Below are 26,706 nucleotides of genomic sequence, written 5' to 3'. Positions count from 1 at the left end.
TTTTTGCTGAATATGTCAGCCAGCAAGTTTGCTATATCTACAGCATTTTTGTGTATGTGGTGTCCTTGACCACCAGTCCTGAACAGATCTGGGTGCTTCCTTTGAGGTTGCAGACATATGTGAAGAAGGCCTTATAATTGTCTAGTAGCTGTGGCCAATTTGGACTGGTTTGCTTTGGAGGATTTCACTAGTGTTCTTATTTGCTTGTTCAGGCTAAGGAGACATTGCTTCCAATTGGGCACCTGCCCCTTCTTGGTCTTGGACAGCAATTTTCTTCCTTTTGTTATAGAGTGTATTTATTGCAGATGTCCACCAGACAGGTTTACTCTTCCTTGTGGAGGATGATTTAGTCCTGTCTGGTATCCCTGATTCTATGCATCTATACAAATGCTTGTATAGTGCTTTGGTGTAGTTTTGGATATTTATGCCAATTCCTACAGAGGGGGAGGAGGCTGTGAAACTGTTTTATACCATCCCTCAGGAGGCTGTAATCTGCTTTGGAGAAGTTTTTGTTTGATCCTAGCTAGAGGGGAGTTGGGGGAGATGTGACTTCGAAAGTGACCACTTTGTAGTCTGATCTTACCAGGGAAGATACTATAGGGATGCTGCAGTGTGGTTACTCATGTTGGTCAATACAAAGTCCAAGATATTACCACCTCTTGTGGGGGTATCGACTAGCTGTTCCAATGGCATGAGCGGTTCATCCAATCTATGATTGGGAAGTTGGTCACCCAGGATCAGGGTGAAGGGTTGAATCTTGATAGATTAGAACAGGTCCAAATAGGCGGATTGGGCATCCTGAGTCATATTTGGGGGCTGGTAGATAGCTATGATTTGAATAGGGGTCTTGTCAATAGTTAACTGCACCTGGAGTGTCTCTTGTGCGTCATACTGTTCGACCAGCTTGGAGATCTGTTCGTCTTTAATGTATATTGAAACTCCACCTCCTGTGGCTTTACTGCCCACAATTTGGGGTCTGAATGTATGATAGGAAGAGTAACCAGGTAAGGCTGGGGTGCCCTCCGCAACTTTGAACCAAGTTTCTGTGACTGCACAGATGTCAGCATTTTCCAGGGTTCCAGGGAATGCTTGCAATGAGTGCAGTTTCATGTTTAGTCTCCTAGCGTTTAGAAGCATGACCTTTAATTTGTGTGTTTTATGTTGGTAGTTTTTACCTAATCATTTTTCCTAAAAAAGACACTATAGGGGGAAGCAAGAGCCTTTGCCTGAAGCCCAGGTGAGACAGATGCAGGCCATCTCTGGCAAAGCATTCTGGTCTGTCAATCATATCTTCCCAGGCTGTCTGGTACTGGATCCCCCCTGGAATGACACCAGAAACTAAGCTAATTATTAGTCGATTGTTTTCTGTTTGTATTGAGGCATCATTTTGGGTGATGGCAGAATGCTGCTTAAAGCTAGGGACATACCTGCCTGGGACACGCAATCAGAAAACTCAATCATGTCTCTCCCATATAGTCCAGAGAGGTGCATTTCAAATCATTCACACCAACATGGACTATGACTGAGTCATAACAGTACCTGTTGTTGAGAGACTTGAGTGCGTATGTGATATGGCAGATTTTAGCACCTGACAGACAAGTAACCGTGACTTTCTCCTTATCCAGCCTGGTGAGAGGCACATCTGTGTGTCTCGCAATGGAGTCTCCTATGGACTAATATGTTGGGCTTATGGTGAAGCTTTAGTGGCTGTGAGGCACAGGTGTGTGGACTATGCATGGTATGTGGTGTGGAGGGCTGTGGAAATTGCGTGTGTTTTTGTCTCTGAGATCTCCTTTTTTTTGGGGTATGTTTATCTGGAGGACTTGCGCATATGTGGGTGTGGGTCGTGTTTGAGGTGTAGTGATTGTTGACTGCCTTTTTGGTGCCAGATGTACTGGCTTGAGGAGGAGAGAGTTTGGACTCTAGGTTACTTATGTAATTGCATCTCTCACAAATTGTCTCACACTGTCTCAGGATGCCCATATCAACCAGACTGGTAGGAGAAACTGTAAGAAATTGTCCATCCATATTTGTCAGATTATGAGGGAGAAAGGCCAGGGAGAGCTAAGGGGTGGGCCTAAAGCCCAAGTGATTAAACCAAAATAACACTTCAGAATAACAATTTAGATAGGCTATAAACAGTAATAAATGCAACAGAAAAGATGCAGTTGAACACTTTAGAGAACAGGCAGCAAGTAGCAGGAAAAAGCAAAGCAAAATGAAGCAACAAAGTAGTAGGAAGAAATACAAATTAGAAAATATAAGCAGGTGAATAAAGTGTATACATCTATATATGGGTCTACTTTGTTTCGTTGAATCCCATTTTACCCCGACCACTTTGCTGAAAACTCATTTCACTGATCTTGCAATTAGTATATATGGCACTGTGTAGAGTATTGTACGGCAAGTAAAAGGTATATGCCCTTTTCCCCACTGTACTGCTGCAATCCTGGAGTTAGTATATGTAGTTTGGGGGGGGTACTGCCCCCCTAAATTAGAGGTTGTGGGTGCATATCCCCCCACTTAGTTTGAGTATATATCGTCTTCTGGAGAGAGTTAGTCATTGGTGTTGCAACACTATGCATGTCTGTTTAAAATGGTGGTGGGATAGCTTCCCCATCGGTGACCAAGGAACACCTTTTCCAGATGGATCCTCCAGCAGCAACAGTGACCACAGATTTCATCCCTTCTAAGGTTTGTGGGGGGTGGCGCATTTTGAAGGGCAGATGGTTCTAGGTACACGATTGACAAGAGATCAATCTGTATGCGTCAGTATCTTAAAGTTGAGAGTGGTTCTGCTAGGGTTGCAGGTTTTTCAGGACCTACTGCCCAAGAGTGTGATATCCATACAGAAGACATGATTGTTATATGGTACATTAGCAAACAAGTAGGAACTTGTTCTTACCCTGTTTGTTGGGAACCATGAAGAGAGTGGAAATGGGGGATGGATGTCTTCGCAACTCTCTCTGATAGCATCTCACATGTTGGGGATATCCAGCATACTTGCAGACAAACTAAGCAGGACCGTAATAATGCCTCACAAGTAGTCTCTTGGCCCTGTAGTGACACAAGCTATTTTCAGTCACTAGGGCCAGCCTTGCTGTGACCTTTTTGCTTTCTGTCTAACCAGCAAATGCAGCAGGTACTTTACCCTGATTTCCATACAGGAGAGTCACTGAGGGCTGCTCTGTTCCACAACTGGTCCCCGGATCTCCTGTACGCTTTTCCTCCATTACCCCCTAAATAAGCAAGTTCATAAAGAAGTCTAGGTACTTTACCCTGATTTCCATACAGGAGAGTCACTGAGGGCTGCTCTGTTCCACAACTGGTCCCCGGGTCTCCTGTACGCTTTTCCTCCATTACCCCCTAAATAAGCAAGTTCATAAAGAAGTCTAGGTAGTGCAAGACCAGAGTTATACTCATTGCACCCTTTTGGCCCTGACAGAAGTGTTCCCCTTCTTATGGCCTCCTCTTGTACATCCTCCATGGATGTTGGATCAGTATCCAGATCTACAGTTCCATCCATCCAGACTGCCTCCTCTGGATCAGACATCATTGAAGCTAACCGCATGGTTCCTCCAATTCTAACCATAGCCAAAGATGCCAGGCTTCCTTCTGCAGTTCGTTCCCAAACAAGTTTTAAGTGTAATGTAGACAGCAGACAGAAACCGAGTTGAAACTGACACGCATCATGTTCTGCTGGTGTTATTTACGTTGGAATGTCAGTTAACTAACACCCTAGTTCAGTGCTGCTATAGCACCAGACAGAATATTAACAGCATAGGGGTGCTTAACAGTTGTTAAGCACCCTTCCAATCATTAAGGTCAGGTCTCTTGCTATAGGAGCACTGCTGATATTTGAGCACAGTAATGGTGCTTCATGCATTACAGGCAGGGTTAAGGCTTATTCTGCCAGGGCCTGGGCTTCTTCTAGGTCTGTTTGAAAATTGTAGGATTCTAGAAGTAGTAACTGGTAGTCTGTGCAGACTTTTTTTTTTTTTTTTTACAAAGAAGCTATAAGCTAGATGTTCCTCCAGGTGTAGCATTGGCTTTGCTAGGGCAGTTTTCAAAGGGCTTCTGGACCCTCAGCCTTCCTTCACCCTGTCAGGCTAAGCTGTGGTAATCTTCCCATATCACTAAGGCTACTGCAGCAGTAATCCGTATGGTGAACAAAGTACAGTTGTGTAAGTAAACGTGCCATAACAGTAGATGTTTAAAGGATTACTGGTGCAGTAGCTGCTCCCTCCCACCCCTCTTATTTTTGTATGCCTTATGCCAAGATGTGGTCTTTTATTTTCTTTTTCTAGCATTGTGTTGTTCGGGGCTTTAGTCTCTCTCCCTGTTGGCATAAAAACTTTGAAGGACTTGGCACCCAAAAATGACTTAAGTCAGCTCATCACAAACTGGCTAACTGAGTGCATAGAAGGTGCCCTGAAGCTGTGGAAGCTGATGTGGTGATAACTGAAACTTCTGTTATGCTAAGCCTACTTGTACAAATGTACTACTTCTGTTATGGTAAGCTTACTTGTATAAATGTACTTGTCAAATAATTGTCTCATGATATTGTTTTTAACTGCTGTGACTGTAGCAATCCACTTCCAGTAAGGTGAGAACCCGTTGTACCAGAGTTTTGGCTTTTTCTTTGACCTTTGGAAAGGGATGGACTGCGCATTGCAAATTGGATTACTTTTCCAGGTCCACAGTAGAGTTTTGCTAAAACTGTTATCCAGGAGCTCCTCGAATCTGACGCTCAACCCTTCCTTTTTCCTTCCCTGGTAATCTATACGTGTGTAATTTAGGCTACTGCAGTAGTGATGCAATGATGAATGTAATATAGCTGTGTAAGTAAACCTAACATGTAGAGATTCCAGTAGATCACGGTCACAGTAGGGACACCATCACTCATAGGGACACCATCACTTGTGTGTGTGTGTGTGTGTGTGTGTGTGTGTGTGTGTGTGTGTGTGTGTGTTGCCAGGTTGTGGATATTTTATTTATCCTTTTGTCCTAGTATATACCTAAAAAGTCTTTTCTCTGGTCTCTCTTTCTGGGTCAAGAAAACTCTGAAGGTTTGAAGCCTTAACCATTGGTTTTATATGGCTCTCTCCAAGCCCTTCAGTGGTAGGGGCATGTGGACAGTGCCCTAAAGCTTTAGTTGCTGGTCGATTGTTTCCTTGGCAGGATGTAACCCATTTAACTTAGGCTACTGCAGCACTGATCTATCCAAGCATCTACTGTTATGGTAAGTTTACTTACAAAACTGTGCTTTCCTAATACACCTGTACACTTTTTTTGTGCTAAAATGAATGATTTAGCTGCTTAACTATACCCATATAAGTGAAACTACACAGTTTCTGTTTAAGCTGTCTCTGTGGTTATAAGCGCCTTAGTATGCTTAGATTTGGTTATTTCCTTTGTCTTACACTTTTATTTTTTCTTTCTGTGTAGGCCAAGGATCTTGGAAATGGATAAAGAAGAAAACAGGCGATCTGTCATTTTATCAAAACACAGGAAACATAGTATTTCCAGTTCAGAAAATTACTGGAGAAAGTCCCATGAATACCCAGATGACTATGAACATGAAGAAAGCCCAGCTCGAAAAGTTAAAATGAGGCGGCATTGAGGAGGAAGATAATTCGTAGACTTGAACTGTCAGAAATTGGCTGATGTGAGAAGCTAGAGAAACCCTTTGTATCAATTTCTTGCTGGCAATTTTTCCTTTATTAATGAAGATCAGTCACTATTTTATTTAAAATATTTACAAACTACTGGTACAATACTGACAACGCATGTAATGCTACAGAGCATTATACTTGGCATTAGTGTAGTGGGCAGCCAGGTACAGGGAAATGCTGCATTGAGTTCAGAACTCAGCAGCCAATAGGTCAGCTGTTCAACACTACATATTCTAACAAAAGAGTTTGCTTACTGTACTGTTTAATTATTTCAGGAAATAAGTTAATTTTTTTGCAGAAGCCTTTTGTACAGTTTTGCGTATGTTTTTTTTGTTTTTGTAGCACATACTATATTGAGGCTTTCATACCTTAGTAGTAATTTATATGTTTAAATAGTTGTCCTGTTAATTTTTTCCCCATTATCTTCCACCAGCTTTCTTACCTGAAGGTCTCAGTATGTATTTAAGATTGTGGCTTATTTAGTGTCTGAAGTGACTGAGAAATTCCGTATTCTATATTGCAGTTTATATATGTAGATTTATGGTAACATTACGTTTGGTGACTGCAAGCAGCTAAAGATCCTAAAAGCAGAGCACTGAAAAAATGAAAAACATTTGTGTTTGAGGGAAATTAAATCAGAATTGTAGAACAGTGCGAATTAATGTAATTTTTTAAACACCTTTATAAAATTGTCACTTAAGGCAAACAGTAGAAAAGAAAACAAAGCATTTTAACATTTTCCATTTAAATGCAGTGTACATCACACACACATTTTCTTTGCTACTTTCATCAGTCCAACATTACAAAAAAATAGCTGAATTTCCTGCCTGCCTTTAAATCTCATTCCTCCTCTTGAACATTATTATGCATGTATTCCAACAATTTCCATTTGCTTCTTTCAGCTGAAGGTCTTACAAGCAGAGCTCTGAAAAAAAATGTTTGGTGTGAAGGTAAAAAACAGTATTGTAGAACAATGTAATTTGTAGTAATATAGTATGTACTACATGGAGTGCTGTGATTATGAATTTGGGAGAAAGGCAGATTTGTTAAACACTTTTCTAACCTAGAAAAGTGCTTAAGTTCTGTTAAGCATCTTTTAGCACCATTAAGCTGCATTCTTGCAAGGAACATTAGCAGCCAACCTAACATCATCATCATCCAAAGCACACGGCTTTAAATGCTGTAAAGTGTTTCAGGTTTCCGCATAAAAAAGTGATGCAGTGTGAAGTGTCTTAACATTTTTTAAAGCTGTTGAGCTGTACCTTCTGGCCACTAAGTGTTTTGTGTCTCTGAGTAGTAAAATAGTAAAACACTTTGTTTTCTTACCCCCCCCAATACCTAGTAGTACATCAGAGAGGCTAAAGGTTTGTGTACTACAACAAGTTGTGATGGTTTGGGTCCCTCTGATCATAATCAGGTTGTTCTATGTTCTCGTCATATATTTCAGCATTCATCTTTTGAGCTGTGCTCCTCATCTCTATATGAAAATTTATTTACATCCATATCTTGAACATGTAACGCTTTGGTCATGATTGGTCAGGAATTGTAATTCTGTATATTCATCATATTGCTCACTGTTGTGGTAATTATCTTATTTGAGACTTCTGCTGTAGAAAGCCCAATGTCTGGCCTTACTTCTAGAGCTTAGCTATCATCCTCCTCCTGGATAGGCAGAAGCTCTTCTATGTGGACAATAGCACACGTGTGGTATAAGGGGGACATCTACCAGCACAATCTTTTGTTCTTTATTGCCACTGAATGTGTCAGTCCATCAGTTCAGCATGGCTTCCAGAGTAGGCTGTAAATACCTGCTTAAGGGAAGTCTTTTTCTTTTCCCATGTGTTTATAACCGTAGCAGTTTTACTGGCATATCAGGTATGTAGGTGTTGGGGGATATTTTGATTAATAAATGTATTAAGGGATACTGTGATTACTTGTGTTACTTATAGAAAACCAAATTCCTCACAAGGATTTTCACATTGTTTTCTGGGGACAGTGCATAATGTCTCCTCTTATCCCGTTTGTTAGGAGATTGCATAATCTGTCCAGGACTATGCCTCCCAGAAAAGACTGTCCACCTTGTCCAGGACCGCCATGGCTACATGGGTACCATAACAAAAATGGTAGAGTGTAAACTGCCAACAAGAGGAGGAATAATGGGAGGCATACAACATCCATTTGGAGTCTGAAAGTCCTCTACACAGATGGTGGGCAGCTGGTCTAATGAGGCACTTTACAGCCCACAGCACTGATGATCTGCTCTGACAGAGGCCTTTGGTATTGCCCTTCCGGAGGCCACCCTGCACTTGGATGATGGCACATCATCCAAAGCCTCTTGATCTTTGGATGGTTTTGACACCTCTTCACATGCCTCTGGTTTCCATACCTACTCTGTGATCAGTGAGATTGTACAGTCCTTCTCTGCAAGGATGTATGCATGTCCTAGATCAAGGCTTTGGTATCTGCCTGTGTTCTGAGAAGTAAGAGTTAACCTCTCCCTGAACTAGGACCACACCATTGAATTCTAGATGTCCACTATCTTGCCAGAGCTCCAGTTGGACGGGGTATTCCCCTATCCCACTGCCTAGCCCCTCTTTCGGAATGTAGTTAAGGTGTTGTAGGATGTTGTATGATTCCTTGTTTAGCCCCTGCAGACATCTTCAGGGTATTCTTTGTCAGAGGTGCCTGCTGGAGATCAGAAGCTGGAAGCCATCTTGCATTATGGAAGCAGCTACCTAGTTATCTGCCCCAATCTTCTCTAAGTATTACAACATGGACAGTGCATGTAGAGGCAGGAAAGGATTTACTACAGCCATCCTACAGAAATTAGTTAAGCCCAACACCCTTTCGTCCTTGAGCTTTTCTGTATTGCAACAGTGAACAGTATTAATACTGTTACAGTTGTGTTTGGAAATTACCATAGTTGTAGATGTTTGAATTTGTTCACTTTTGCAGAAATATTTTTCCTCCCCACTTCTCTCCTCCTCTTCACCTGTGTACATCTTTGGGTTGGATGCAAAATCAGCCCTTCCTCTTTCCTTCCCTATCTGCTTCTTTTATAGGCTGTCCTCCCTGCTCGGGTTGACCTATAAGTGGGAAAGGCAGTTTTGTTTTGTTTTTTTTTGGGGGGGGGGGGGCTGTTCTGGTTAGACTGGCATAGCGGGGGGGGGGCAACTCTATCCTGCCATTGTATACCTATGCACTTAGAGCACTTGCCTCAACCACAGAACAAGAAAAAAAGTGAAAATGGCATTGGTTGATGTCCCCTCTTACTGCAGATGTTGTCCAGCTGAAGAGATGCCTACCTGGTCTGGAGTGGGAAGTAGTTAAGCTCTAGAAATTGGGTCTGCTGTGGCAGAGGCTCCAAATGAAAAAAAAGCTATTACAGCAGCTGTGTCTCCTGGTGGCCTTGTCTGCTCTTCATAAGGCTTGCTGGTAGAAGAAACATTAGAACTCGAGTCCCTTAACTAAAGGGCTGTGAGTCTTGTCTTGTGTGTAAATTGCCGTTCAAGTGACTGAATCCCTACTATAGACTGTAACATCATCCTTTATCTTCCACTTTGTAAGTGGTAAAATTCATTTGTGTTTTAATTTATTTTCCTCTCCTCCTGGCACCTGGGCATGGGCTGTATTTCTTTTATGGGCAGGAATTTAGGTTGGTTGCCCAAGCTGAAACTCCTTTCAGATGTATATGACCGAAGATGTTAGAGTTCTATTGTCATCTGCTTCTTCCCTCCAAATGTAGACCGTGGGTGCTGCAATTGATAATGCTTCTGCAACAGCTCATACTTCTGTCTGTGTTTAATGCTGTTCTTGGAACTGTTCAACAGTTCATGCTTCCAGCCACAGTGATCACTGTGTCTTTCAGGTAGGCATCTTTTCAAAATGATGAAAGTGGAATTTCCGTGAGTACTGGACAAACTTCATTTAACAAGCACAATCAGAAGAAGTGGCCCATGGGCCTAGCAGAACTGACCTTGTAAAGTAAAAATAAATTTGTAGAAATACCATTGTAAGAGTGGATTGCTGTAGAGCATTAAGAATCCCAAAGCTATTGTATAGGAAAGTACTTGTAAAGTAAGAATATTATGACTTGCCCATTTCCAACTGCAACTGCAGATTATTTCATAAAAACTTGACCTAGGGTTGCAGTCTTGGTTTTAAGTGGTGTAGATGATGAAACTCCCCACCCCCACCCCCACCTCCAGTGTGGTGGCATGGGAGGACTTTGCCTCTCCCTCCCCTTCACCCAAGGCTTCTAGTTTTAACTTATTTACACTTTTCATTGCACCAGTCTATTGCTGAAATGGAATTGAACAGTTGTAACATTAAAGCCATTGTTCGCCCACCTTCAGTCTCACTTCACGGTGCCAGTTTGTCATGAGACCTTTTGGTATCTGCTACCGAATTGATCATTCCCTTGGGGAGCGAAAACTTTTGTCATCCGCACTAACTGGCTTTTTACTTTCCTAGGTCCATTTGCAGAAGTTCATCTGTTGCATAAAATTTTAAGCTGTTTTTTTCTGATTTCATTTGCTGTGTATGGTTGTAGTTTAAGTAGGTGGCCCTCTACCCAGTTTTTAATTTATTTTTTTAAAAAGGGTACAACACTGATCCATCTGAATTCTTTTAGTTTACCAGCTTGTGAGGTCTGAGTTACTGGAGTATTTTCAGTCTGGAAACCGTATTAACGCAAGCTATAGAGGAAGTGTTGGTACTGAATGCTAAGCCCTTTTTGCATGGGCTGGACCTGGCATTCTTCATACGCATCTGACTCTTCACTGTATTCTTTGTAGCACTGTCTAATTGTGGATGTACCCTGTTCCTGGTGCACAGAATATACTTGTGACACTTTCCTGTATATGTAACATATGTTTTGTAATTCCTCCACAGTAGGTTCCATATTTGGCATGAGCTGGATGAGAGGAAGCTTTCAGGACTGAAAGTCAGTTGCTGCTATCCAGCTAAGTGCCACAAGCTCTCTTTCATGTTCTTGCTTTCATCATTCTCGCATCATATGGTTGTGATATTCATGCTAATTTGCAGGTGAAGTCCAGAATAGCGGCACTGTTGAAGTGCAGAATATTTTTAATACTTTGTATTTCAGTAGTCTATTCAGTTTGTCAGAATAACTAGAGATGTCAGTTAATGGAACACCATTAGTTGCAACTCTGATCTCAGCTTGCATTTCTGATTTGGGATTTATTTGGAACACTCCTTGGTGTTTACAACACACTACTTAAGTATTTTATCAGAAATATTCCTATTTTGGCTGCGCTAATAGCAGTAAGACAAAAGCTGTTTAAATACCCATGTATAAATATTGATGCAGATATTGTAAATGGTTGCTTATTACCACATTAGTTTTCAGGACTGACCTGTGTACTTTCGTTGGGCATGCCATATTTATAGGCGCCTTTTTTTTGCTTTTCCTCTCATTTTGGAGTGTCACATAGTCGAGTAAACCAGGTCTGTGATTGGTTAGGAGATTAATATGAGTTATATTAGTTTGGTATCCATCTTTGATGGTTCTACAGTCTGGGATGCTTCCTAAACATTCAGTCATGTCAGCAAACTGCTTTTCAGGAGGTTTTGTGCCTATTTTAAAAAGAAGCCCCAACACAAATATCTAGACTTGTGTGCAGTTCATGCTGTTGTGCTGCTGTGCATCTGTGTGAAAACATACTGGCTTATGTAGTGTCTTACGTGTCCGAGTATTGGTATTCAGTTGTAGAAAGAATTGTTTGTTGCAAATTCCATAGCCTTTGCAGAGTAGTAGTAAGTGTCAATGAAAAGATTTAACCTGCGGTTTACTTAGAAAAGCTGGCACGTGCCCTTAGTTGAAAGTTGATGAAATCTGCACTTGGCTTGCTAAGAAAGCCAGCCACCAAAAAGTGTGGTCAAAGAATACCACCATTCTTAAAGTTTTTCATCCAGATAGGCAGTATAAGAAATTAGGTTTACTCCCCTGCTTGCCAATTTGATATTTGCTGGGATTTTGGGATCTATGTAGTTCTGCAACCAGTTTACATTAGCATATGGTATATTTTTGGATCTGTGTAGTTCTGCAACCAGTCTACATTAGTGTGCTTTATATATGACATTGGAGTGGGCACTGCACTTGCGATGCAGAATCATTCTTGCAGATGGTCTCATCTATGAAAAAAATGACATAAATGAATTTTGTCTTGAAAGTTCACTCCTGTCTGCTGAAAGGAATGAGACTGACAGAAGTGCAGGCTCAGTTGTTGCAGTTGCAACCTTTCAGCAGCTGAATATTTGCAGAAGCATCCAAATTTATGCAGGTGGATGCACTTGTGTATGAGCATGTGCAGTCAGTTTATAAAATATTAAGGAATATTTTGAATCGTGTATGTTATTTTAAGTTTCTTTATACTTTGCTCTGTTTTCAAGAAAGATTGTTTTGAAAAATTTTGCATAATTGTGATTTGGTGTCTGCCAATAGTATTATGCTGCATTTGAGCTTGTCTTCTGCATTGAAACCAATTATAATTCCTGAATAAAGGCTTGTAATGAAGAGCTGGTCAGAAATGTAAAAAATCTGTAGGACCATTGTTGAAGCAATAGTAGTCTTGGTGGTTACTGGTAGCAATCTAGCTATAGGGAAAAAGAGAATTTAAAAATTGAGAATTTTGGAACATGGAAGATCACCCTTCTCATGGACCGTGACATGATTCTAACAGTTCTTCTGGGGTGCTGCCTCTGAGCTTATGGGTATATTTAGACTTTTATCTTTTGAAGTCGTAACTGAAGCTTACTGTGGAAGAGGGTCCCCAAACATTTTTGTGATGGTTTCTGTGGTGCTTCTCTTACTTATTTCTGAGTTAAGACCTCCGAGAATCATCCCAAGTTTACCTTAGCTGTGAGCAAATGAGTAAATAAAAAGCGTATTGCATGACAACTGCAACCCCCTCCCACCCTAGGAATTACTTTATTTTGTTAAAAATATAAAGTAGTGATCATCTCTTAATTCACATTTTCCATCACAGGCAGCAGTGGACACTCAGGGGTCCACAATGTTTTTTATTTGTGTTAATGTATGAATTTTTCATCCTGTATGATGAATCAGCAGTACAGATTTGATTAGTAGAAAGTTGACCTGTCCAGACAGATCTGTAATGTGTGAACTGTTAAAGCTAACTAGGCTGCTTAACCAAAGAAATTAGACAGCTTTATATTCTAGCATTGTGTAGTGTCCTCTGAGGGAATTCAAATGAATTAAAATTAGAGGCATAGCATAAACAGGTAATTTTGGGGTACATCTGAATTAGGTGTCATCAGAGAGTAAAAGCAAGTGATTTATGGCACTGCAGTTTTAAGTAAATGTAGAAAGAAAGGACCTGAAGTCAGTGTCTCTTGTATCTAAACTGGTATATTATAGAATAAAGGCTAAACAGTAAAAGTTAGTTTTAACATGCTGATAATAGTCAATCAGAAAGTCCGTCTCAACTGAATTATTTTCAATATGCCTTTTCATTCATGCTTGTATTAAAAAAAAAAAAAAAAAAAACTTCCCCCAGAAAAAAAAAACTTTATCGAAGATCCTGTATTAAAAGTAAGGTTTATTTTGTTCAGAATTAGCAAAACTGTATAGTTAGATGAATACTTCAGAAGTACAGAGTTGCAGGAATGGCAGCATCTTTTAGTTTGATCAAGGGAATAGTATATTATTTTATTGCACCCATTTGTTTCCGTTTCAGAAAGGTGGCATTACTAAAAGGCTATGTTTTCTCCATGTAAGTACCATAGAGACTGGCTGTTCTTGGAGGCCTTGGTATGAAAAGAGAGCATCATTTTTAACGTAGCCTTTCAACATGTAAAGTAACCTTTTTTTTGTTGTTTTTATCTCTCTGCTGTGTGGTTTGTTGGCTTGTTGTAGAAAGGGACATCTCCGTACATAAGTTTAACAGTTTTTTTAGCTTCACATGTAGTACTACATTCATTTTTTTTAATTCATTAAGTACCAGCAGTTTTGTACAACTTTTAATTTGATAGTTGTGTATAAAGATAATCTGCTAATGTTAAATGCATGGAGGGAACAGAATTTGTAAGACTATCAATTTTAATACTTGCTTGATGGGAGAGAAAACTGCATTAAGTATTGCGCAGTGCCTCCCCCCCCAAAAGTAGGGATTGTGGTTCTAAATTCAGTACATTGTGAAAGTTTCTTAAAAACAAGAGCTCCACTGCTTTGTAGCTGCTGTACCAAGCAGGAGCATGTCACCAATCTCAGTGATGCAGCAGAAGACAGAGCAGTTCTTATTTCGGCATATTTGTGTGTGTAAGCAGCAAAGATTAGTGTAATGTAATGGGTTAGCTCAGTAGCATTTGCTGGAATAGTTTTCCTTTTGCTTTGTATTAGCAAGCTATTAAAATAGTGACTGTACAAACATGTATCCATAAGGTGTAAAGGTTCTTGAAGATGCATTTGTACACCATCTTGAATATTGCAGATACTACAGTTACTAAACGGAATATTTTTTTCACTTGTAACTGGATTTCATGAACTGTATGTGGAGCTTCTGTAGTATTGTTTGACTAACTGGTTAACTACTCACTTTTTTTTCTCTTGCGTGATATTGTATGCCACAATTCTTTAGTCGCTGAACCTGAAGCTTGTTCTTTTGTGCCATGAGGTTTGTCTAAAAGCAGGAATTCAACCTTGTTTATGCAGATAGTGTTTACAAGACTCCAATATAATGGCACTTTTTTGTATATGTTGCACTCCAATTTTCATATATTTTCCTCTTACAGTGAAACTGACCTTTTGAATTACCTCACTGAATGCCCTGGGTAGTAAAGGCCATCTGCTTTGTAGACATTTCTTAAGGCTGTATCCACTTTCTCATGCATCTCCAAGCAGGATTTTCACAGTTGTCAATATTCATAGAGTCCAGTGAACAAAGACTTTTTTCCTGTGTTGAGCTGCACATGTAGCATTGTTATTCATCTGACACTTGAGCAGTATTTAAAGTCTTTCATTCATTACCGTATGCACCTTCTTTTTGCTAGTCAGTGTTAGATTCTTGCTGGGCTCCTGCTAGCTTTCATGTGTGTTAGTGATATGCAGCTGACTTGGGTCCATGGTTTGGATTGCTTTTATACCAGTCACATTTAACTTTTGTGGCTTCTGCATTTGTAGTTCTGGCTGTTCATTTCCTGCAGCTTGAAGAATTTTTCTTTGCATAGTTTCAAGTAGTCCTGCCCATTGCTTTAAGGAATGTCACATTGTAATGTGTTCAAACTGCCCAGACTCTCAAGTTTTTAATTTTAAAATCCACCAATTTAAAACTTAAAATCATAATAATATGTTAATGTTTTGTTGCAAAAGCTTTATGAAATGGATAAACATTCTGTAGAAAAATGCCCACCAGATCAAGGAGCAAAGCTAGCCAAGTATGTACCAGTCATAATCTATTAACAGTTTAACTCTGGACCAGAGTACTGTTTTCCACACCAGACAGAAAAGTATAATGGATACTTGAAAATAAATAGGAAAAAGTGCCATGTGGCAGGATCTTCTTCATATGTACAGACTTATATTAATGCCTGCTGTTTTCTTGCAGGCAGGAGCTACATAATTTGATCCTTTTTCTTTGATACATGCAAAGAAATACTTTGTTTTCTGTTCATCAGAACCAGTATTTAATGCACATTATGTACAGCTGTGTGTATGTTGGGGGGGGGTTCAAAGTGTGTTCTTAAAGCTGAATGTCTGCTGAATGGAGAAGCAGCCACAATTATGTTTTCTTGCACATGCTTCTTTAATGTCCGCGCTTCCATTCAGTGCTAGGACACAAACTGAAAAAATGCAGTACTCCTTTTGAAATGAGGGAAAATACAAGTAAATTCCAAGCCAGGTAGCAGTAACTTTTGGGTTTCTTGCTCACCTTGTTTAGGAATGCACATTTTGGTCTTAACTCAAAAGAATGGTAAAGGAGTACTGTATTTTAATGGGTATGATTAGCATCTTTTGTTGAAAAAGGTGGATTTTTAATAGTTTTTTCATAGGAAAAAGTTTGCTTGTAACAAAGTTGTACAGTTCTAAAGTTTATGATGCAAAATGTACTCAGATGAGAGTTATGTAAATTGGAAAATGGATATTTTATGTAAAGAGAAAAATCTTTTAATTCTGTTAATTGTTGAAATTTTATTTCTTCTCTGGCAGGATTTTTGACCTCCATGGACATTATTTCTTGTATAGAATGCTGCATTTTAATTGAATAAAAGCAGAAAGGGTTAACTTGTGTGTTTCATAGTAATTTTGCTTTATTTTTTTACTTGCATTCACATTCACAGAATGGAGTAGAGGTCAGTAATGGAGTTGTGTACTAATACATGTTGCAGTACTGGAAGCTTTTGCAGTCTTTCCCCAGCACTAAATGTCTTGGAAATGCTGTTTGAGGAAGTTTTGGAGTTTGTTGTATCCCCTTACCCAAGTGATTTGTAGTACTGCAAGTAGACAAGCATGATACCAAGAATTCTCATTGCCCTGGAGGTAAAAGTAGGTATTTTTTCCTCTGTACTGACCATTCCATGTTTCTGTTCAATGTTCTGTACGTGTTCCCAAGCAAGTACGCATTTTGAAACCATACACATGGTTTACATTGAGGAAGGAGGGGTTTTGGGATTGTAAAGGAGCTACTAAGATTTGTTTGAAGAACTTGAGCCTTATATTGGGAGTGTTCTAAATGATGAAACCAGGTTTCTGGTTTTACATTGATTTCACTCAAATGACTGCAGACACTGACCCTGCTAAATTTGCTTTCAATGTTTAGGTGTATTGCATGGAATTATGCCCCGTAATAGTGTAGAGAGGTGTAGCTAGAAGAAAACTATGAAGTCAGAAAAGTAGAACAGTATAGTGAAATGCTGCCTTCCTTTGCTTACCACAGAGCAGCAGATGGATGTAGAGGTGATATTTGTAGTGCTTAGTAATACAGATAGGTTTACTGGGCACCACCAGTATTTTTCTAAGTGGTCTTTGTATCATTGTGAACAGTATGGAGGAGTTAGTCCTCCTATTCCCATGTTGCAGTATTCTGCATATATGTTTACCCTTCGGTCTCATGGCCAGTATCCAAAAGCTTTCAGTCCCTCTGTGGTGCGTGAGACGTCTGACGTAGGCGAGATTTCGTGGGCCATAAAGGTGATGTCGGCACACCAGCCCTCAGAACTTTTCAGCCGCCATTCGTATGCCAGGTTACTTCTGCTACCACTGATGTCTGATTCATGTATCAGATAAGTACGCCGTTGGAGACCTTTTTAGTCCTTCTGAATAGTAGTATTGCTTGTTCATGTCATCCAGAAAGGGTAAGTGTCCGTGCGGCCGGCAAATCCCTCATAGGGATGCCCACGATAAATGCCTTTTTTGTTTGGGACAGTCGCACAACAGTAAGGCCTTGCCTGATTTGCCAGGCGTTCATGCCTAAAACATTGCTTAGTCACTTGCAGGTGGTATCTTGAAAACCAATATCTCAAGCAGCTTCTTACGGATGGAGGGCTCCTTGGACGTTTCCTCAGAGCTGCAAAAAAAGAAGAGCAGGACCTTACGGCCTTCGTCTACTGCTGAGCCTCTTCCAGCCGATTCCCAGCCTGTGACCGACATAGGCCTGGTTCCTGGATCTGGACCCAGATCCACCACTCCGGAGGTTGCAGGTACCTCTCAGGATGCAGCAGTATCCTTTGGAGAGCACATGTCTGCAGAGGCTATTTCGGCATCGGTCTTGGGGGGGGCCTGCACTTTCTGAGGAACTGAGCTGTCAGAGCCCTTGCAGTCTCCAGTTTCTAGTCAGAGGTCTACAGGTCCTCTTAAAAGAAAGAGGAAACACGTTTCTTCCTCTGCAGAAAGCATGCCTGATTGGCAGGCTTTCAGTCAAACCCTTTTCAGTGCCTTTATAGCACTGAGGCCTGCCACTGCTACTGGTTCCACCTCTCCTCCTCAGCCTTAGGCCTCTGCCTACTGACACAATGACTAGAGAAGAAGTTATTTCAGATTCCTCTGAGGAATCTCTTTCTTACAACTCTCTACTATCCTCCCCCGTGGGATACGGATCCATACAGGAAGAGTCTGTGGACCCTGACTCCCCAGCTGAAGACTTGACCTTTAGTGAGACAATAAGCAGGATGAAGGATCACTTTAAATGGGAGTCCTCAAATGACTGAGGTACAAAAGAGGTACTATGACCTCATTCAAATGGAAACCCCCAGCCCATCTGCTGTTGCTCCTATCCTGCCTGCCTTTTTAGATGCCTTTTCTTCTGCATCTCTGAACCCTGCCTCCCAACCTCCTGCCCCACGCAGAGCAGACCGGCTTTATAGGGTGCCTGACACTGCTAAGCATCTGCTTAAGTGCCCACCAGCAGACCCTGCCACTATATATGTCTCTACAGACAAACCTTCCAAACTCCTACCTACTACCACCACTCTCCCAGCTGACAAAGGGAGCAGGACAGTGGAAAGGTTGGGCAAAAAAATATATACCTCTGCTCCCTTGGCCTTCAGAACTACAAACTACCAGACCCACATGGCCAAGTAAACCTTGTCCCTCTTAAAATCTGCCACCAAACACCTGGCAGATATTCCAGACTCCCCTGCCAAAACATCACTGTCCTCTCTCCTGGCTGAATTCTGTGCCAGGTCAGCAGCATCAGCATCTGCCTTGCGCAGATACTCTTGGCTTCGCCTAGAACCTCTGTCAGATGATTTTGGGACAAAGCTCAATGATGCTCCTTTGGATAATGCTGTACTCTTTGGTTCTAAGGTGGCAGACCTTTTCAAATCCCTGCAACAAAAGGGAAAAGAAATGCAGGACCTGGAACATTTACTGGTTTCACCTTTCACCTTATCTCTAAGGTTCACAGAAACTGTCCAGTCAAAACCCAGTTTATTAGAAAGCACTTCCGCCCTGCTCCTCCGTCTCGTAAGCCCACAAGGAAACTGCCTCCTCCAGCTAGACCATCCCCTCCCTCTAGCCAGAGGACTCCCTTTCAGGACAGGGCAGGTAGCATGTGACTCGCTGCCACCCCTGCCTACTCCTCCCCCTCCTTTTGTACCACTGTCCGCTTGCCTCTCTTACTGTCTCCCTGTTTGGACCAATCTCACCTCAGACAAGTGGGTCCTGTCCATACTTTAAGATGGTTACTTTGTCCTGGATCTCCCCTCCCATAGGGCGAGGCATACCTCCACCATCTGCTCAGCAACTGAACCTGTTGCGATCGGTAGTCCCGACTGTTAAATCAGGGTACCGTAGAGACAGTCCCCTCTACTGCAAAAGGAGGATGATTCTACTCAAGGCTCTTCCTGGTCTCCAGGAAGGACGGACCCTGGAGACCCATTCTAGACCTCTCCTATCTCAACCTTTTTCTAAAGGCCCCTTCCTTCAAAATGCTAACTCTGCCAGCCCTTTTCCCTCTTATTCCACAAGGATTCCTGGCTATTTTAGATATAAAGGATGCTTGCGTCCACATCCCAATCAAGCCCTCCCACGGGATATACTTAAGATTCTTGGTGAGTTCCTCTCACTTGCAATTTTCTGCCTTGCCAGGACTCTCCACTGCACCCAGAGTCTTCACTAAATGCCTGGCATCTGTGGTGGCTTACTGCAGGACAAAGGGAATGTGTATTCCCCTACCTGGATGACATGCTAATCCAAGCTGCCAGCCTAGAAACCCTCCAAAGGCACATCCAGTTCGTGGTGACACTCCTTCAGTCACTGAGATTTCAGATAAACCTACCAAAATCCCATCTTCAAGACCTTGTATTCCTTGGGTGCAAGAAATCTCATGGAGGCATACCTACCCCCCTCCCAACAACAGTGAGTTCTTGACAGAACACCTTCTCCTGGTCCTTCACTCCACAGAGTTGACCGCAAGGCAGTACCTCAAACGTCTGGGCTACATGGCAGCCACCATAACCATGCTTCCTTTAGCAATATTGCTCATGAGAAAGCTACAGTGGTACCTTTGGTCAATCTGGAAGCAACACAACCAGCTTCTGGAGCACATTATGCCCCTTCTTCCCTGCCTAAAAAGGGAGATACTGTGGTGGTTGGCTCAGGTAAAGCACAACCCGGGCCTTCCTGTCCAAACACCTCAACCTGTTCAGGTCATGCAGACACATGCCTCAGACCTGGGATGGGGAGCCACCCTCTACCACCAACAGGTGCAGGGCTTGTGGCCACAGCACCTCAAATCAGAACATATCAGTGCTAGAGAGATGGGGACAATCCTTCTAGCCCTCCAGGCATTTCTCCCTTTCTTACAAAAGGGGCCACTTCTGATATACACAGACAACACGACTGTACTGTGGTATATCAGCAAGTGGGGGGGGGGGACCAAGTCCTACCTGATCTGCAGACTAGCCCTTTTGGTTTGGGAATTGGCCACCTTGCAGGGAATCGCCCTGCAGGTGGCCTACATTCCCTTTTTCCACAACATACAGGCAGATTATTTGAGCAGAGCCAGCACAAACTACCATGAATGGATGCTTCACAGAGATGTCTTCCTGGACCTGGTCCACAAGTGGGGTATACCTCAAGTAGACCTGTTTGCCACCACCATCAACAGGCAACTTCCTGGCTTTTGCAGCAGGACACCAGAACCACAGGCACTGGCGACAGATAACTTCTCAATTTCCTGGAAGGAGAAATATCTATATGCACCCCCCCCCCCACTCATTCAAAAGGTCCTGCTAAAAATTCAGTAGGACAACCCAAAAATCTTGGTGGTGATGCCCTACTGGCCCAGACAGCACTGGTTCCCCTTACTCCTACACTTGTCCAAGAGCAATCACCACAAGTTACCCCCCGGAGTGGACCTTCTCACACTGAACAAGGGATCATTATCCACAGTGGCAGCTTCTACACCTAACCCTGTGGCTGATAGGATTCTGATCCAGTTCAGACACCTTTACAATAATGACACGCCCAGTGTCCTGCAGAAGACCAGGAAACCAAATGCAAGAAAATTGTATCTCTCAAAGTGGAAACTATTCACTGTGTGGTGTCATAAAAGACTACTGGACCTGCTTCTCAGTGAACCCCCTCTAGTGCCGACCTATTTATGTGAGCTTCTACAGACTAGATTGGCTTATTCTTCCATCAAAGCCCATCTGTTTGCTATTTCTGCATACCTGCCTCTGGATCCCCCATTAGCATCCAGAATTCGTCCAAACTCTTCCTCAAGGGGATATTTCACCTTAGCCCCCCCCCCCCCAGGAAACCTTCTCCCCAGCCTTGTGACCTTAACTATGTGCTCGAGAAGCTTACGCTACTGCCCTTTGAGCCAGCTGATAAAGCTTTATTAAAGCATTTAACGTAGAAAACTGTTCTTAGTGGCCCTAACTTCAGCCAGAAGAGTGTCTGAACCCCAAGCCCTTATGGCTATTTCTCTTTTTTCACAAGGACAGGGTCACCCTGAGGACTAACCCGTCCTTCATGCCCAAGGTAGTTGATGACCTGTCCCTCAATCAGGCCATACACATACCTTCCTTTTTCCCAAACCCACAAGGAAGACGGTAAGAGTGCTTCATTCCCTGGATGTACACAGGCAAGTCAGATTCTACCTGCAGAGCACCAAGCCTATCAGAAAGGCTAACCAACGATGTTAAGTTGTCAATCTCGCCTTCATTCTTGCTGGATGGGTTCGGAGCCGACCCTCGGCTCCGACTCTGCCTATACTAAAGCTCGAGAGCTATTTATACCGGCTCGAGGCTACCCTATGTCCCACAATGCTAGGCGCCAACTACCTAGATCTCGTTTGCCGCTTAAGTTGCGAGGTGCTTTTATTACTGGCTCTACAGGTTAGAAGTTATAATTCTAAAATGTCTATCTTTTAGTCAGATTTTTAGTTTTTAGTTAGCGACCATCCCATTAGCTTCCCTTCGTACCTAATCTCCTTCCGGTCCCTTTTAATCTTTTTCCTAACCCTCTTTAGTTATAAGGTTAGGCCTTTGGGCCTATTCTGCTCTTAACTTGTCAGTTTAATTTTTGTGTGACTGACTTTGCTGTTTTAAAGGGTGTCTGCATGTGGGTGTATTTTTTGTACTTTAGGATGTCAAAAGTCACCAGGGTCTCAGGCTTCAAGAAGTGTGACTCGTGCTGTCAGAAAATGTCACTGACAGACTGTCACACTTATGTTTATTGCCTGGGCCCTCTGCACCTGCAGGACTCTTGTACGGTCTGTCATGCGTTCAGTCCGAGTCCTGCAGGAACGCAGGAATAAGTTAATTTTGAGGGGCTTGTTAAAGCCTGAAGGTTCCCTGACCAAGTCATCATCGGGGAAGCCTTCGAAGCCATCGGCTCCGAGCCTTCAACTGGTGATGCTGTGACTGCTGTCACATCGGCTCCAGCTGGAGTCTACGTTCCACAAATTCAGGCTTCTACATCGGCTCGAACCGGAGCCGATGATTCTAGGACTCAGTCGGCGCCGATAGTGGTGTCAGCACCATCTGCTAGCCGTAAGAGGTCCAGATCTCTGTTCTTGGAATCTGTTCACTCTGCTCCGAGGTCTCCCTTACTCTCGGAGCGGAGTCATCGAACCCATTCCTTCAGGTCTTCCAGGCTCTTGGACTACGACCTCGAGAGGGTGGTTAGTAGACTTCTTAAGTCTCAGGCACTAGCCCAAATGCTACATAGCCCTTCTCAACAAACAGTGGCTATCCCCACCCCATCTTCGATTCCTCCTCTGACTCTTTCTCTGAGTTCGGAGCCGGAGCTTGTGGGAGCCGTGGCCGTCGGCACGTCGGAGCCGATACCTCACCTTTTGGCTCCGTCGTTGGCTCCGGTCTCTTCGATGGTCCCATCCTTGGAGGGATCCGGGCGCATGGACTTTCTCGTCAGCTCCGAGGGGGCAAGTGGCATCGGACCCGTGTCCGACCCTGTTCTCCCTCTCGGAGCTTCAGCGCTGGTGAGTTCGGCCCCAACATCTGCTTCGGAGCCGTCCCTCTCGGTGCCGGGAGGGGTCCTTATCTCTTCGGAGCGGGGACCTTCTACCCTGCCTGATAGGGGCGCCTTCGAAGTCATGAGGAGCGTGCTGGCCCCTGTGCCTGCTCCACGGTCGGCTCCCTCAGCTCCTCCCTCTGTAGTGCCTGCTGCGGTCTCTACCCACCCTCTCATTCCTGACCGTAGAGATCCAACGCCTCAGGTTTCCCAATTGGGAATATCCTCCTCTTCCGAGGTTTCCCCTTATCCGTCAGGGGAACCCCCTCGAAAGAGGAAATGTAAGAGGAAGTATGTGGACTCCCCTGAGTTTATTACATCGGATACAGACTTGGATGAGTCGGAAGGGTCCCCACAGTCCCCCTCTGAGGATGTCTCCTTTTCAGACATCCTTGAAATCCTGAAGCCGAGTGGGAACTGGTCTACCCTTAATCCTTCCGAGGACGAGTCGGTTTACCTAGAGGCTTTTGGCTCTCGCCCTTCCACCTCCTGGGTGTCTCCGCCCTTTGACCCCCTCATGGAAGTGGTGGCGCGGAAGGCGTGGACGGCCCCTGATACGATGGAACCTACCCCATGGAGGCCTTCCAAATTCATAACAGCCCCTTCGGACAAACAGTTTTTAGCCAAGGGTGTCCCGGTTGATGCCATGGTGGTGGCTGCAGCCACTAAGAAAGAACTGGCTGATCCTTTAGTACCTGTCCATCCTCCTAACAAGGAGTCTTGGACTATGGATAGGTACGGCAAGCCGATGTTTTCTTCAGCGACCTTTGTCATGCAGTCGCTGAATTATCTGTGCCACTTCACCCGCCTTCAAAGAGACATGCTCAAAGAAGTGGGTGAGGTCTTACAGGATCCAACAGCTGCGGGGTCTCAAGACAAAATAAATTCCCAGCTGGCAACCCTGAATTCCATTGTCAACTCCTCCATGCGGCTTATTTCCTATGCGGCCGATGGGGCGAGTAGGGCTGCAGGCACAGGCGTTGCCTTAAGGCGCGGCATGCCTGGATGCGGCTTTGTAACTTTGAAGACCCCTTTAAGGTGTCCTTCACCAACTCCCCTTTGACGGTTCAGCTTTGTTTGGACCTCAGGTGAAGGATACTTTGACCCGATGCGAGCAAGAAGGCAAGACTCTCTCTGCCGTGGGAGTCCGTTTTTCCACCCCGTCTAGACCATACCCTAAGGGTCAGAAGGGTGGGAAGATGTGGTTCCGTAAACCAACTGACGCAAGAGGTCAGTTCCCCTCTGGAGGCAGGGGGGGGACAATAAGACGCTGCCCTAGGGGCAGAGGAGGTCTGCAAAATCAGGGTAGCAGAGAGTCTCTTTCTGACAAACCCTTCCAGCATCCCTTAGAAGCTGCCCGACTGTCCGTCTTCGGAGGCAGTTGGGGGAAGGTTATCACTGTACCCAGAAGCCTGGCTTTCACTCACCCAAGACAAATGGGTACAGTCGATCATATCTGAGGGTTACAAAATTCCCTTTATCCACACCCCAACTCAGCCAAAAGGACCCCTTCCAGACGTTCCACCCAGTCTAAGGGAACAAGCAGTACTAGAAATATCAAAACTGCTAACAAAACGAGCCATCCAGCCAGTCCCAGCAGACCAACAAGGATCCGGAATCTACTTCAAGTTCTTTTTGGTACCAAAAAAGACAGGGGACTGGAGACCCATATTGGATCTCAGCAGACTAAACAAGCCTGTAAGAAGAACGAAGTTCCGGATGGTCATGCTACAGTCCATTCTACCCTTTCTGGGTCAGGACGATTGGATGTGCTCAGTAGACCTTCAGGATGCGTACTACCACATCAAGATGCACAGGCGCTCCAGGAGGTTTCTCCGCTTCCGGCTGGGAACCAGTCATTATCAGTTCAGAGCCCTGCCCTTTGGTCTCACTACAGACCCCCGAGTGTTCACCAAATGCATGGCAGCGGTTACGGCTCATCTGAGGCGTCAAGGATTCCAGGTGTTTCCGTACCTAGACGACTGGCTCCTCACTGCCACCACCAGGCGTCAACTTCTCCTCTCCAGAGATTACACCATTCATACTTCCAAAGGGCTAGGTATCTCCATAATTTTCAAAAAGTCTGCCTTGTCACCTTGTCAGTCTATTACCTTCATAGGCGCCACCTTGGACACAGTCCGGCTTTCCGCAAAACTAACCGAACAAAGAGTTCTAGATATTCGCAGGCATGTTCACATCATCCTTCAGAACAAAATCCAAGCCAGGTTTGTCCTGAAGGTATTGGGTCTCATGGCGGCAGCCATTACTCTACTTCCCTAGCTCGCTTTCATATACGGATCCTTCAATGGATGCTCTTTTTCCAGTGGTCCTTTCAACAACTTCCAATGTCACACAACATTTTAATAACCCTGTCTTGCAAGAAACACCTTTCTTGGTGGATGGTCTCCCCTCAAGTCCTTCAGTGCAGACCATTTGTTTCTTCTCCCCCGGTCGCCACGGTGACAACGGATGCCTCCCTGATCAGGTGGAGGGGGGCATTTTCAGGGCAGGATGGTCCAGGGCACATGGCAACCTTTCGAGTGCCACCTGCACATAAATGTCTTGGAGATGAGAGCAGTACATTTAGTGTTGCAAGCCCTTCAGGACTCTCTTCCTATCGGGACTATTGCAGTTCAGGCGGACAATATGTCCGTAGTGTGGTACATCAACAAGCAGGGCGGAACCAAGTCCTATCCCTTATGTCGAGAGGCTCTCAGACTTTGGCAGTGGGCGATCTCCTCTCAGCAGTTTCTGATAGCAACGCACATCCCCAAGAAGTCCAACATCATAGCGGACAGGTTGAGCAGAGCCATTCTCATGCCACATGAGAGTGGTGTCTCAAACAAGCAATAGTGGAAGAAATTTTTCAGAGATGGGGTCGACCTTGCTGCGACCTTTTTGCAACACTTCAAAACAGCAAGTGCCACGACTTCTTTCACACACTTCCCTCTTCCTGGCCACCCCCCCCCCCCAGAGACGCTATAGTCCACGATTGGCCCCGGGGACTTCTGTATGCCTTCCCCCCCTTTCCATTAATCACTCAATTGATTCAGAAAGCTACCGTCATGAGAGTTACCATGATCCTCATTGCTCCTTACTGGCCTCGTCAGATATGGTTTCCGCTCCTGCATCGTTACCTCTTGGGGCAGCCCTGGCATCTGGACCCAGGGCCAGATCTCTTGACCCATCAGTTGGGACAGCTGCACCATTCCCTCCAATCTCTCAACATCACAGCTTGGTTGCTCCAATTCCAACCCTAGCCAGGCTTCCCCTTATTTCCCATTCTGTGCGTGACATACTTATAGCTTCCCTAAAGTCATCCACCAGGAGGATTTATGCCAGCAAGTGGAAGCGTTTTTCCTTCTGGGCAGGAGCTAGAAATATAGATCCTTTTACTGCCCCTATCCAATCAGTCCTAGACTTCCTAGCCGAATTGTTTCACTCAGGATCTTCTTCCTCCACCATCAGAGTACAGTTAGCGGCTATTTCGAACTTTCATGCAGGCTTTTTGGACTCCAGTATCATGTCCCATACCTTTCTTAAAGGTATCTTTTTACTTAAGCCCACAATCAGGGACCCCCCACCGCAGTGGGACTTAAATTTGGTTCTAACCTCCTTGATTCTTCCCCCCTTTGAACCTGCGGCTTCCTGCTCCCTGAAATTGCTATCTTGGAAAACTCTTTTTCTGGTTGCCATAACATCTGCGAGAAGAACTTCAGGCCATTTGCATTCGTCCACCTTATCTAGTTTTCCATAAAGACAGAGTGTCCCTCAGGACTAATCCGTCCTTTTTACCCAAGGTCTCTTCTGAGGCAAACCTAAACCAAACAATCGATCTTCCAGTTTTCTTCCCCAACTACTCCAACAGAGTGGAACAAAAACTGCATTTTCTGGACGTTCATCGTCAACTCCGTTACTATTTGGATAGAACCAAGCAAGCTAGGAAATCTGAGCAGCTCTTCCTATCTTATGCAACAGGCAAGGAAGGCCTTCCAGTTTCCAAAGTAACCCTTTCTAGATGGCTGGCATCTGTGATCACTTTCATCTATCAGCTCAGACGCCAAAAGCTAC

At 43.8% G+C, this 26,706-nt stretch overlaps 1 long non-coding RNA gene across 1 annotated transcript in view; it reads left to right on the top strand.

Moving 5' to 3' along the window:
* LOC122800756 overlaps positions 1-15,939 on the top strand; it is a 98,716-nt gene extending 82,777 nt beyond the window's left edge. Inside the window, exon 3 of the long non-coding RNA XR_006364638.1 lies at positions 5,449-15,939. This is a non-coding gene — a long non-coding RNA (uncharacterized LOC122800756). The remainder of the gene's footprint in view (positions 1-5,448) is intronic.
* Positions 15,940-26,706: the final 10,767 nt, after the last annotated feature.

This window comes from Protopterus annectens, chromosome 1.part0 (assembly GCF_019279795.1).
Source record: "Protopterus annectens isolate FY-2018-M chromosome 1.part0, PAN1.0, whole genome shotgun sequence".
NCBI lineage: Eukaryota > Metazoa > Chordata > Ceratodontiformes > Protopteridae > Protopterus > Protopterus annectens.
The sequence above is the reverse complement of the archived record's forward strand: the minus strand, read 5'-3'. Positions and strand labels throughout refer to the sequence as shown.